The sequence below is a fragment of the Lepidochelys kempii genome, chromosome 2, assembly GCF_965140265.1.
Source record: "Lepidochelys kempii isolate rLepKem1 chromosome 2, rLepKem1.hap2, whole genome shotgun sequence".
Classification (NCBI taxonomy): Eukaryota; Metazoa; Chordata; order Testudines; family Cheloniidae; genus Lepidochelys; species Lepidochelys kempii.
In genome coordinates this window covers 123,938,341-123,951,140 of record NC_133257.1, presented here as the reverse complement: position 1 = coordinate 123,951,140, position 12,800 = coordinate 123,938,341, and the positions used below count along the sequence as shown (strand labels likewise).

Here is a 12,800-nt window from a genome sequence, read left to right as displayed (position 1 = left end):
GTGCTGGTGCATGCCGATGAGTCAGATAGATACAGACTAGCTTCTAACACCTTCCAGCATCATGTTTTCTAATTCATGCATAATTTATTTTAGATGCAGAGGGCTTTGGGGTGCTAACAAACATTGCATACAAAATTTGCACTTGTAAATATGCCTGTAGTGATGCTGCAGTTAGTTGCCCATTAAACTGACTGATCGTTCATGAGCCCCAATGCTGACCAGCAGCACAGGAAATCTTTCAAATATTCTGTGGCTCCCTTGAGTCAATCTGACACTTCCCTGTGACCATCACACCCCAGTGTATTTCCGCCAACCCCACCTTTTATATCTAGATAGCATTCCTCAAGGAAAGGTTGTTTTTTCTTCATCTTCCAAAGGTTCCCTCCCCCTGCCCCTTGAGGTATAGTCAGTAGAGAAAATCTGAATGGGAGTAACTGATACAAGATAAAGGCACCTCTAGTGAAAGCTCACGGGTTTCTTCTGCTGTAATAAAATCACTATCTTTTATTTTATTGTAGATGGAAATATTGTTTTTACATGTTAGAGGGGAAACAGGAAATGGCATAGCCAAGATTAGTATTTATTTTATGTTGAAGTTGCATCAACGGGTCTGACATGCCCCAGGGTACAATCTGGACTGTTGAAGTGTTGTGCCTCCTTAATTCTCCAATACAGGATGCCTTTTACAATGCTTTGCCAGCAGACAGCAGACCTCTACGGGCTCTGTTTGTATGCTAGTAGCTGTGAGCAAAGTCACACCCAGCTGAGTTAACAGGAATGCTCTCCCAGCCACCCATGAACTACATCTAGTGCAACACCTGCAAATTCTCCAGCCCCAGCCTTCCACCCCAGAAATGTATGTCCTGTACTGTCTAGCACACTACTGCATCATAAAAGCTCACTAATTTGTTCATCATTCCATCAAAGGGTAATGAGTATGTGCCAGTTGTGGAGTGAAATTTCCCAAACACACTGGTTTAGATAAAATTAAAACAAGTTCATTAGCTAGAGAATGATAGATTTTAAGTGAAGACCTAAAAATCAGAATTCTTTTAGAAAGAAATAAAAGATAAATATGCAAGCTATTTCCTAAACTGTACCAAGCTAAATACGATTGGAAAGCAAAAATGTGTCTCCCCAAAAACTTTCAGCAATCCCAACTAACTGGAAAGCATTAGTGGAAGGACCACTTGTGCCAGTCCAATGTTGCTTCTATTATCTTCCAGGCAATCTTGCTGCCATGTACAGGGATGGGGGAGGAGAGGTGATGTGTAGATCACAATCTTTCCTTTTTATATTCTACCCCTTTGTACTGGAAAAGTCTTCGCTGGGTCATAGGGTCAGGCAGTTCCATGGCATACATAAGCTGCCAACTATCCTTCGGATAAATTGTACATTTCTTGATTACAACTACCCTGCTGGTGAATGGCCGGTTAAGCAGACAGTAGTCTCTTAGCACGTGGCTGGGTGATGGCCACCCCTTTGTCTCTGAAGAGCTAGTTTGTCTGCATTAGCCAGAATTACAACCTATTTCAGTAACAAACATTGTAGAATCTTAAGTTCATGCATAGTGTAGCTACACATTTCAACTGGACAATAGTATTCAGCAGATTATGAATTTTCAAATGATACCTCACAAGGCATATTTTGTACAAGATTTATCATAACTTTGTAAAACTAGTGACCACAATAGTGTAGCCTTTCAGAGCCTACTCAGTGATATACCAATATATACAAGACATGTTGCCTTTCCCAAAGAGTTTACAGTCTGAGCCTAATTATGCAAAGACTTACACATGTGCTTAGCCTGAAGCATGAGTGATACTATTTAAATGACCTAAAACAGATGAGACATAAGTAGGGTGGGAGTGGATAAAATGTATAAATACAGTGATCAGGTTGAACTTAGGTATGTCTTTAGCTTGTTTGATAATACATGCACCCTGCCCCAACCTCTGTCTAATCAAGTTTTATTAATTTTTTTTCTTATGTGACACCTTCCATTTTATTTAATTTGTTCCAACACAGCCTCTTGCCCAGCTATGCAGCAGACTCTCTGAGTTAAGAGCACCTCAGGAATGGAGTTTGTTAATAACTCTGAAAGTTTACAGCTGAACATTGACTTAATACAGCCCTGGGAAAAGTTGGAAGAGGAAAAACTATATTCTTTTTACTCATTACCATGGCTAAGATTTTGTCATGAATATTTGTAGTAAAAGTCAGACAGGTCATGCATGGACAATAAAGAAAATTCACAGAAGCCCATGACCTGTCCCTGACTTTTACTACAAATATTCATGGAAAAAATGGGAAGGGACTGGGCAGCTGTGAGGTGGCTGGGAGATCATACAACATCCCAAATATACTGCTGTGTTCCTTGAGCTGCATGAAACATTCTTCAACTGACTGTATTGCACATTCTAACACCTGGTTAAAGAATTCAACTTTGAATTGTTGTTTGGGGTCTCTGATGGGATTATCTCGTGCCTCATAATCAAAATGTCGTCTTTTTCGGTGACTCTTGTATTCTTGAATGGGTGGGAAATTAGCTTCAGTGTGAAGTTCCTCTGCCAGCTTCTGTGCACTCTTCAGAACATTTTGAAATCCCTCATCTGACCGGTAAGACTGTAGGTATGACTTTGCTTTGTCCAGTTGTTTCATTGCTCCAGATATATCAAGGTCAACATCTTGGATTTTCTTGCTTACAACATTTATTTCAAACAGTATGTCATGCCACAACACTAAGCCACAGAGAAATTTGAAATTATGTATGTTTCTGGTGATTCCATTTCCCTCTGCCACTGTTCTCCCACGAACAGTTCCTGTCATAGCATTATCCTCCATAATGGCAACTATGGCATCATCTATCTTCCCAATTTGGTGGGTGTTAGGCTTTCCCATCAAGTGGCACTCGGTGGTTTCAGTGTCAGAGGATGTTCCCAGATGTTGCTTCAAAATTTGCCACTGATGCAGAGAAAAATACATTAAAAAAATTCAGCAGCCTCACTAGAAGCTGATGCTGCATCACTGACCACCAAGCTCAATGAATGAGAATTGCATGGGACAAAAAAAGCTTGAGGGTTTAACTCTCGGATCCGTGTCTGCACACTTCTGTTCTTTCCTCTCATGTTGGCACCATTATCATAGCCCTGACCTCTTATGTCAGCTATCGCAATTCCCGTATCTTCCAACTTTTTAAGAAACACATTTGTCATACCAGCTCCTGTAGTATCATCAAAGTCAATAAATTCTAGAAAATGCTCTCTGACAGTCACCATTGCGGGACACTTTCACTAGGTACTGTTACAAAATGCACCTTTAAAATCTTTTGTTCCGTATGGCTGATGTCAGATGTGCAGTCCAGAATAACATAGTAATATCTTGCTGACTTCAGATCTGCCACAATCTTCTGTTTGACTTTTGTTGCCAGTAACTGTATGATGTCATTTTGAATTGTTTTTCCAAGGTAGTGGTATATGTACATTTCTTGGGTGGTGACGACTCTTAGATGCTTCTGGAGTACAGCATCAAACTCCGCCATCAGCTCCACAATTTTAAGGAAGCTTCCATTGTTTGGCACATACAGCTGATCTGAAGAGCCATGCAGTGCTAGGTTTTGGATGGCAAGCATTCTTACAATGGCAGTGAGCCTTTTCAGAACACTTTGCCAGTAAAGAGACTCTGATGCAATCTTCTCTTGATGCTGATCATCTATGGTGGCCTTTAACCTTAGTCTCATCTTAAGCTCTTTCCACCTATGGAATGCTCTCTGTTGACTTGCTGCCTTCTCATGGCATGCCAGATTTCTAGCCTAGATTTTTCCAGTCCTTTGTTCCTGTAGAACCCAATGTGGCTGGACCATTAGACTGGAAGAGTTTTTTGCAACAAACACAGCGGGCAGCAGTCTAGGTTTTTGAGTACATAAGCCATGGCCTCTCCACTTTGTCACCATTGGGGATTTCACACCAGTCATGTGTTGGATGGAAACTTTGATTTTCACTGTCTTTGGGGAACATGAAGTTTTTCACTTGCTGTGGCCCATGCAGTACAAGGAAGTCCCTCAGGCTACTGCTCAAGTAGGTCCCCAGTCCTGGATCATTTAGACTTAAGGAACTAAACTCAGCAGCAGCTGTTTCTTGTGCCTCCACCACACTCTTTCTTCAGGAATGTGCATGGTTACCTCCATTTGAGATGGATGCTGCAGTAGCTGCCAGGTCACCTGCACTCTGACTAACTGGAAGATCAGGCATCTCTTCAGCACTCATCCTCACTGGGGCCAGAAGGCTCCCCGCAAACATTTGTGTCTATGTATCTCAGAAGAGCTCCTTCCTGCTTAGATAGAAAAGCTTCCTTCGCTTTCTTTTCTTTTCTGAATGCTGCCCCAGAGGGGGTGTGTTCTTCTTTCACTCATGACTGCTCTTCTGTGCCAGCTATCATGGCTCTCAATACTCAATTGAAGGGGACAAATATGCAGGCTGGTAGCAGGGCCTGAGTGGTAGCTGAGGGAAGATATCAGCATCTTAAGGGCCTAACTGGCTCCTAGTACTTCAGCGTGTTCTCGTCAAGTGGGTTCAGGGAAGCAGCAGGAAACAGGAAGCTCCCTGAGAATCTGGTGGTGTTCAGTGCAGGCTTCTGGGGGTGCTAGAGAGATACCCAAGAGGCTCCTCCTATTCTCTCTCCCTGCCTGTTATGTCTCTTGTGCCCTCCTTCCTCCAGCACAGCACTCCACATCTCTGTGCATCTGGAGCAGAGAGAATACATATGCACCAGCAGCAGACCCAATTTTCTACACTCTGGGTCCTAGTGGTACCCCCCTGCACAGTCTGACACCTGAGGTGGCTGCCTCAGTTCACCTCATGGTAAGGTCAGCCCTGATTGTATCCTGCTTGGATGTTCTATTTTATTTTTAGTAGGAACGTAAGAGCTCCTCTTTTGTTTCCTGAAGGCAGTAGAAATCTATAGGCATGCAGCAGCTTTTCAAAAAGGGCAATATTTTGGACTTTAATGTACCCACCTTTTATATACATACACACACCTCATTTGAAAGCTTATTTTATGTATGTTTAGATGAGGTATGATGCTAGAAGCCTGTAGATTAGGTAAAACAATGTACCCAACATGAGTATCTTCTTTTTTGCATAGTTCCAGAAACACTGAAACATGACTAACTATGGTTTTTTACTCCGTTAATGTCAACATGCTAATGTGATGTTTGTTGATAAAAGCTACCAAATACCAACATATTCAAAGATTTATATTGACTTTTGCATGGACAAGTACTCTCTTCTCTCTGTGCTCCCCCCCCCCCCCAGCCACTAATGATTAAACTGTTTAGCACATGGCAAAAATGGTGAGTATCAACATTTTGAAATTTTTTAACATGAAATATTTTCATATTGCATATTCTTAATTGTCAGAGTATCTCACATGTCGTCATAATTTTCTATAATTTCAGCTGAAATTTGCTGACCAGATCAGTCTCTCACTGAAGGTTGTGCACCAGTAGCAGTAGATTGCGTGCCCATACTTTGTACTGGGTAGATATAAGTGTATGTGAATTCCTAATATAATGCTTCTCCATTTGTAAGCTTTTGTAGCATCCAGTACACTTGGTAGAAGGTTTTTAATATGCCTATGAATGCAGTATTAGCCTTTGAAATATTCTAGAAACTAGTCTAATTCAGTGACACTTATGTACAGGTCAGTGTTAGTGATGACAATAAACAGCTTCATATTATGAATATGTAAAAGCTATGAGGGAAAGAAGAGGCCTACCAAGTAGTAGGGCAGGCAGTCCTCAAAGAAGTCCTTGCTTCTCCATTCAAGAGGGATGAAGAACACAGCTTTTGCCAGTTATGACTTCATAGAATATCAGGGTTGGAAGGGACCTCAGGAGGTCATCTAGTCCAACCCCCTGCTCAAAGCAGGACCAATCCCCAACTAAATCATCCCAGCCAGGGCTTTGTCAAGCCTGACCTTAAAAATTCCTAAGGAAGGAGATTCCACCACCTCCCTAGGTAATGCGTTCCAGTGTTTCACCACCCTCCTAGTGAAAAAGTTTTTCCTAATATCCAACCTAAACCTTCCCCACTGTAACTTGAGACCATTACTCCTTGTTCTGTCCTCGGCTACCACTGAGAACAGTCTAGATCCATCCTTTTTGGAACCTCCTTTCAGGTAGTTGAAAGCAGCTATCAGATCCCCCCTCATTCTTCTCTTCCGCAGACTAAACAATCCCAGTTCCCTCAGCCTCTCCTCGTAAGTCATGTGTTCCAGTCCCCTAATTCAACAATATGACACATCCATTTGACCCTGAATCACATCCAGAAATACATATCAACATATCTACTGGATTGCATGTAATATTACATGCTCATGAATCTCTACTGAAAATAGCAGATGTTGGTGAAGAACAAATGGAGAGATTTGAAAGGTGCACTTAATTCTGACAAGACACAACTTCTTCAGCCCACTCAAGAAATCTGTCATCAACCTTTTCTGACATGGCTAAGAAAATCAAATTTCATGTCTTGAAATACTAGTCATTAAACTAACAAACAAATTTAAACATTTCAGGGTGGTCGTTATTAATGCACTTGTGGTGTCATTGTTTATCCCTGTTTCTATGGAATGGCAACACCTAATAGCTCCACATTATGCCTCATCTTAAAGTAGACATAATAAACTTTCAAATGGTGTGTGGGTGTGTTTGGGTACATTAAGTAACCAACTTGGTCGTGTCTGACATTTGCTGCCTATTAAGAACTGCAAGTAAAAACAATAACATGGATAAATGACTAGAGAGCTCAAATAGTCTATTCCCCAGGTAATAAAGTTTACATGCAGGCACAACATCATATAAATTAGGTACAATTGACTACTGGGTCTGTGTTTTGCTTTCTCTATTATAAAATAGAGTTTTCTGATGCTCGACCTGTTATAATGTATCTCAGTATTTTTTCCCTCTTCTGTCTGACGGGCGGGAACAAAGAGATCAATAAGTCTTCCAGTCCCTACTCAGGCAATATTTTAATGGGAGTTTTGCATGAGTAAGGACTTCCAAAAGACTAAGTTCCTTTGATTGGAGGGTGGGGGAAATAACTTAGATTCCACCTCAAGGTACATCATGTGTCCCTATAAAGCAATAATGCAATAAGAGTAGAGTTTTGTTTTCTACTTTCTTTGAAGTATTACTCTGACAATAAATTCAGGCAATAAACCTCTGATTTTTTTTTCTTATTCTGTTTCCTTCTTTCTGTGCTCTTCTCCCTTCCCTTCTACTCTTTCAATTAAATTGCTATTTTTTCTGATATGAGGTGAGACCAGTTTCCTTGGTAGGACATTATTCTAATGTCCCAATTTTATTTGCATTCATAAATTGATTATGCAACACAATGGTAGTCACAAATGTTATTTATATGCAGCTAAGGCTATAGGACGGGGTGTAGCAGAAATCAATCTTATCAATTTATCCAAGAAGCAGTATCAAAATTAGCATGGTTTCTTTTTATTATTGCAATTGAACAGAATACCACATTTCTCAGTGTTGTGATTATGCAATGGCAGATCATATGGTAACATATATGTTGATGAGGTCAAGGTAGTTGAATCGAATATAGTAACAAATAGAATAGGAGTGAATAAATATGCAGTACATAACTGAGAACACCAGGAAATGAGTTTCAAAAAGAAGTGAGGAGAAGGAGAAAGATCAAGCTCTTGCATTTACATACATTTGCTTGAACAGAGAATCCGGTTTCACCTGAATCATTCAGTGTGTATGCCTCTACGCTACAAGGTAGGGGTGTGATTTCGCTGCTCACGTATGCATATTCATTCTACTTCTCATCAAGCTAGAGTTAGTATAAACAGCAGCATAGTCAGGGTAGAATGAGTAGCGGCTGCAGAGGCTTGGCTGAGCAGTGCTGAGTGTATTCCTACTGGTTTCAGGAAGGTTGTTCTCGGTATGGTTTAGTTGTGCCTCAGTTGCCCCTACCCATGCTACTGTGGCTACACTGCTATTATATGACACTAATCGCTCTATAGCATTCATCACCATACAACTTTGAAAGGTTTTTCAAGCCCCTTTTTTGATGTGTCCTGTTCTCAGGTCTCATGCCTGGCTATGTATGCTTTTGGCACAGCCACTCTTCTGAATTTTTTTTTTAAAAAAAATTTGAATGGAAACTGTTAGGGGTGATTGTGTGTGGGTTTTCTAACATGTGAAGGTTAGAAGAAAAATAGGTTTATGGGTATTTTTAGATAATTTAGAACAGGGATCGGCAACCTTTGGCACGCGGCCTGCCAGGGTAAGCCCCCTGGTAGGCCGGGCTCATTTGTTTACTTGCCACTTCTGCAGGTTCGGCTGATTGCGGCTCCCGCTGGCCGCAGTTTGCCACCATGGGAAGCGGTGGCCAGTACATCCCTCGGCCCATGCTGCTTCCCGTAGCCCCCATTGGCCTGGGACGGTGAACCGCAGCCAGTGGCAGCTGCAATCAGCCGAACCTGCGGAAGCGGCAGGTAAACAAATTGGCCTGGCCTGCCACGAGGCTTACCCTGGCGGGCTGCGTGCCAAAGGTTGCCAATCCCTGATTTAGAAAATAAGGTAGATTATGACAGGAAGGGGTTTTAAAAGTGCTTGGGGGGTGGGGGGAGTTTTTTTTTTTTTTTTTAGAAAATGATGAGTTTGAAATGGAGTCTGAAAAATAAAGAATAAAGCATCTCTTTTTTTAGAGAAAATAAACTAGTGAGTAAGAACAGATGAGAGGCAAAAGACTGTTACAGAACAAGAGTTTTGTTTAAAGCAGCAAGAAAACCTGCGTTACTGAGCACATGGCACGGAGAGGACTGAAGAGCAGCTTAACACAGCGGCTACCTCTAGGGAAATAATGACAATGAGCCTTGGGGACAAACCATGCCTCCTGGTCGGGCCAATCAGAAGCTGTTCTATAGCTACATCATAGAATGCATTTTCCTCAACCAATCATGGCACAACTATCAACCATTGGTCCATTCAAAAAAATTCCACTCATTTGTTGAGCTGATTAGAAATGGGCTTTCACGGAATGGATTATTTGAAAAATACTAGCTAATGATCATTTGACCAGCATGCATTAAACCATGCTTTTTTTGCAAGTGGGGTTTCAAATTAGGCTCACAATCTATAGGTTCCCGTCTTTTTACCAGACACCAAGAAGCCCAAATTGCCTTTGGGTGCACCTGCACATGCTCAGAAGAGATACCACCTATGTACACTTATTTTGCTAAAGAGGCATAACCAATACTGAACCCCATGTTCCAATCTGAAATTGAACTGAAGAACCAGTTCTTCTGAGGTTGTCGCTGGTTCTAAATGAGGACAAAGATGTAAAGGACAGGGCGTGGAGAGATTTGTTGCCAGTTATGGAGGAGGGCTGACGTAAGATGGCCTGTATTAATTTATAAAAATTCTTGAAAAATTATAAGAGGTTAAATATATTTTGTTTTTTTGTATGTGGACATGGCAGCTGAGGGATTGTCAGGTGATGGGCCCAAGAGTAGAGTGACCAGATAATCTGACTTTATAGGGACAATCTTGATGATTTGGGGCTTTTTCTTATACTGGTGCCTATTACTCCCCCACACCCCGTCCCGATTTTTCACACTTTATCTGATCTCCAGCCAGGCAGTAAACAAAGTTTAATGGGCACATGGCAATATTGTTACAGTAAAAGCAGCTGAAAGTTTTTACAGATGTGAAAAAATTTATTACAACTATGTCCTTAAAATGTTTTTTTGACAGATAATCAAGCCAGGACCATACAGGATCCCAGTCCACGTGTGTAGCAATTGGTGTCAAAGCAAAGCAATCTGAGCCAGGAGCACATGATGAGGTAAAACAGTTTAGAGCATTCTGAAAGAAAAAAGCTTAAAATTATAAGGGATTAAACACATCTATGTTTCGTTTTTTAATAACAGGGAGCAGAGACAGCTGATATGGAGAGATAGATGGTTGCCAGCGGTACAACTGCTGGGGGTGCTGGCTGTGGTGATTCAGAAGCAAGCAAGGGTATGAATGAGGTACCATGAGTAAATTTTTTGCCTTTTAAATTACTGCAACAAAGAATTTAAAACCTACTTTTTTCTTTACTTTTGACAGACCTCTTCAGAGGATGAAAAGAATAAAGAGAACGGGCCTTCAGTAAGGATAAACATGATATGCAAATGCTGCTTTTGCATAAAGCAATTTTTTTAAGTTTATATCAGGAGGTTGACCAGCAAAGCTGTAAAGATATGACTGCTGTTATTAGGGCTGTTGTAGTAAAAACAATTTACCACTGTTTGAAATGATCACTTTTTGATAACTGTGAAGCCTGTGTGATGGACACACCCAGTCAAAACCTTCCCCAATTGTATGTTTTGGGGACCCACAGAAATATTTCATCAGATTAGACTTATTTAATCTACACTGAATGTGGCATGGATCCAAAATATAATTATGTACGAAGGCTACAGAATGAAAGGGCTTAACTTGACCAGTGAAACTGTAACCAAAGTTGTGAAAACAATAAGTGAGGTCGAACAGTCAGCAGACCTGATGTTGCTGCTGACAGGCACTGGAAATAACGTGTCAGCAAAAATTGACCAGTTGGTGTATAGGAGGGTTTGTAAAATAGATTATAAAACATTTTACGTGACACAACCTCTTCCTAAAGGGTTAAAATAAACAACAACAAAAAAAACCCCTCCTGAGACAGTCTGATGAACCCCTCCCCCCCGCCCCAACTTCAGGAGATCAAATTTTGCTTTTGCTCAGGGAGAGACTTATATTAGTCTTTTCCACTTCACTCTGCTTGGCAAATACCAGGTATCTTTGCAGGACCCTGTCAATGTTTAGCCTTGTCATAGTTGGATAAACTAGATCTTTGAACATCTCATCTCAGAATGACAGGTTTCACAGTAGCAGCTGTGTTAGTCTGTATTCTCAAAAAGAAAAGGAGTACTTGTGGCACCTTAGAGCCTAACCAATTTATTTGAGCATAAGCTTTCGTGTGCTACAGCTCACTTCATCGGATGCATTCAGTGAAAAATACAGTGAGGAGATTTATATACACACAGAATATGAAAAAATGGGTGTTTATCATGCACACTGTAAGGAGAGTGATCACTTAAGATGAGCTATTACCAGCAGGAGAGTGGGGGGCGGGGGGACAAAACCCTTTGTAGTGATGATCAAGATGGGCCATTTCCAGCAGTTAACAAGAACATCTGAGGAATGTGTGTGTTGGGGGGGGGGGGGGAATAAACAAGGGGAAATATTTGCATCCGAAGAAGTGACCTGTAGCTCACGAAAGCTCATGCTCAAATAAATTGGTTAGTCTCTAAGGTGCCACAAGTACTCCTTTTCTTTCTTCAAGGGGAAATAGTTTTACTTTGTGTAATGACTCACCCACTCCCAGTCTCTATTCAAGCCTAAGTTAATTGTATCCAATTTGCAAATTAATTCCAATTCGGCAGTCTCTCGTTGGAGTCTGTTTCTGAAGTCTTTTTGTTGAATTGCCACTTTTAGGTCAGAAATCAACTGACCAGAGAGATTGAAGTGTTCTCGGACTGGTTTATGAATGTTATAATTCTTGACATCTGATTTGTGTCCATTTAGTTTTTTGCATAGAGACTGTCCAGTTTGGCCAGTGTACATGGCAGAGGGGCATTGCTGGCACATGATGGCATATATCACATGGGTAGATGTGCAGGTGAATGAGCCTCTGATAGTGTGGCTGATGTGATTAGGCCCTGTGATGGTGTCCCCTGAATAGATATGTGGACACAGTTGGAAACGGGCTTTGTTGCAAGGATAGGTTCCGGGGTTAGTGGTTCTGTTGTGTGGTGTGTGGTTGCTGGTGAGTATTTGCTTCAGGTTGGGGGGCTGTCTGTAAGCAAGGACTGGCCTGTCTCCCAAGATATGTGAGAGTGATGGGTTGCCCTTCAGGATAGGTTGTAGATCCTTGATGATGCGTTGGAGATGGAGAGGTTTTAGTTGGGGGCTGAAGGTGACAGCTAGTGGCGTTCTGTTATTTTCTTTGTTGGGCCTGTCCTGTAGTAGGTGACTTCTGGGTACTCTTCTGGCTCTGTCAATCTGTTTCTTCACTTCAGCAGGTGGGTATTGTAGTTGTAAGAATGCTTGATAGAGATCTTGTAGATGTTTTGCTCCAACCCCTCAGACAGAGACAATGCGGTTGTATCGTAGAGCTTGGCTGTAGACAATGGATTGTGTGGTGTGGTCAGGGTGAAAGCTGGAGGCATGTAGGTAGGAATAGCGGTAATAGCTCATCTTAAGAGATCACTCTCCTTACAGTGTACAAGATAAACACCCATTTTTTCATGTTCCGTGTGTATATAAATCTCCTCACTGTGTTTTCCACTGAATGTGTCCGATGAAGTGAGCTGTAGCTCACGAAAGCTTATGCTCAAATAAATTGGTTAGTCTCTAAGGTGCCACAAGTACTCCTTTTCTTTTCATCTCAGAATCAAATTGGTGAGTTGTTGTGGGTCTGATATTTTCTTCACCACTAGAGGCGCTGTTCATTTGTTCTAGCTGATGGCTAGGAAAGAGGTACAATTTTTCAGCATGTTCCATTATCAGTTATTTAAAAGCCCTGATAGTAGGGGGAGTGCGAAGCTTAACATAGGACCAATAAAGCCCCTGGCCTGTCTTACAACCAGCTTTTTAATTTTGAGGGACAGTCTTTTATTGCTCAGATTTTTATAACCCCTAGTTTTCTTTTTAGTATGCTTAGATATCAGGGTTACATTGAGAAGTT

General features: G+C 41.3%; 1 long non-coding RNA gene across 1 annotated transcript; it reads left to right on the top strand.

Annotated features, from left to right (window-relative positions):
- The first annotated feature begins 9,786 nt into the window (after window positions 1-9,786).
- Window positions 9,787-10,282, top strand: LOC140905966 (uncharacterized). Its single transcript, XR_012157006.1, has 3 exons — window positions 9,787-9,872; window positions 9,958-10,048; window positions 10,139-10,282. It is a non-coding gene; the product is annotated as an uncharacterized lncRNA (long non-coding RNA).
- Window positions 10,283-12,800: the final 2,518 nt, after the last annotated feature.